The following is a 1,765-nucleotide window of genomic DNA, read 5'->3' as shown; positions in this document are numbered from 1 at the left end:
TCTGTGATATGGTGTAATATTGAATCCCTAAACAAATTGCACTTCAAAATGATTATGAAGTTCCTCAAAAAAGTAAAAATCTTTGAGTGACCGGTTTTACCATACTCGTTTTCCCTAATAGACTGTAGTGTTATGAAAACCGTTAGGAAAACAAAAATGAAATTTCAATGTTCAATCATAAATATCTTGATAATCAGACAGGCAATCGGCCTTGTAAAAGTCATGGTATTCCTGGCAAGAGCTAATTAAATCAAGGATTTTGTTTAAGGATCTGAGACAAAGTTACCGGATCCCTTTAAGAAAGGACAGGATAAAGTCAAGTGTTTGTTCACAATAAAAAAGACATTGATAAAGAGGAAGGGTACATGGCAAGAAGCTAGGGCAAGGCTGTCAATAAAAGTTAGTCTGGGCCCTGTTTCACAAAACATGTTATCAATAACAAATGCTAAATTTCTATGACAAATTTGCTTGTTATTTTAAATAACAAGTTTTATGAAACAGGGCCCAGGTTTGTTAACTTTTAATTTGGAATCATGTTTTTAATATTTTAGGTTATCTTGTAGATAAAGACAGGGACACGCTCAGGGTATAGCAAAACTTGAATTTTGAAAATGTTATATTACAGACACAAGGTATCTTGTTTCATAACAATAAGCCAGGGGGCTGGGTCTAAAATTGTAGTTATGTGGCGTCCAGAATTAACCATCCTGTAGAATCAATACTGCGAGCTCATGCATGCAGCTTGTAGTTGAAAACTCTGAACACAAGTTTTTATTCAGCACTTTTGTCTGCATTGTTGTACCCATTTATGAGTTTTTTGGAAATAATTGATTATAGGAAGGCAGATCTAAACATACAGTCTTACATGTAAGCATTGGAAATGCAACTGCTATGGGAATGCTACATGATGGGAGTTTTTATTTCACTTTTCAACAAGTTTTGTGTCTTTGCTTTTCAAACAAATATATCCCAATATTATTTTAAGAGAGAAACAAAAATTGTCATCCCGAAAAATCACAGCAATATTAAAGTAAACATGGAATATCTAGGCTAATGTTGATAGATCCCTGCACAAAAATAGTCATCTTCAGACTTTTAAATGCCCTTTGAAACCAATCAAAATGTCGATGTGTACAGTCTGTGTCACACATAAAATGTAAAGCATTATATTTGGCCAACTAAAGTTTATGGACCAAAAGATATGTCGCACAACTCAATTGTATTTTGACAGAAAGTTGTATCATGAAAGAAGTATTAAAATGGGAAAAGAAAAGGTGAGATTTCTATTCTCAAAAGGAAATGGGTATCACATACAGGTCAAGCTTTGTGAAGTAAACAACAAGTTATAATCCTGTTTGAATGGAAATCTATATATAGTACTTTTAATTTGAAGAGAATAGATATGAGAGAGAGAGAGAGAGAGAGAGAGAGAGAGAGAGAGAGAGAGAGAGAAAGAGAAAGAGAGAGGGAGAGAGAGAGAGAGGGAGAGAGAAAGAGAGGAGGAGAGAAAGAGAGAAGGAGGGAAATTGAAGGAAGATGGAAGTAGGGGTGGCAGTGAGGAAGAGGGAGGGAGGGAGGTATAGGGAGGGAGAAAGAGGGAGGGACAGAGAGAGAGGGAGAGAGAGGGAGGGAGGGAAGAAGAGGGAGGGAGGGGAGAGAGGGAGGGAGAGAGAGGGAGGGAGGGAAGAAGAGGGAGGGAGGAAGAGGGAGGGGAGAGAGGGAGGGAGAGAGAGGGAGGGAGGGAAGAAGAGGGAGGGAGGAAGAG

The sequence above is a fragment of the Strongylocentrotus purpuratus genome, unplaced genomic scaffold, assembly GCF_000002235.5.
Source record: "Strongylocentrotus purpuratus isolate Spur 01 unplaced genomic scaffold, Spur_5.0 spur5_scaffold_21, whole genome shotgun sequence".
NCBI lineage: Eukaryota > Metazoa > Echinodermata > Echinoidea > Camarodonta > Strongylocentrotidae > Strongylocentrotus > Strongylocentrotus purpuratus.
Note: the sequence above shows the minus strand (reverse complement) of the source record.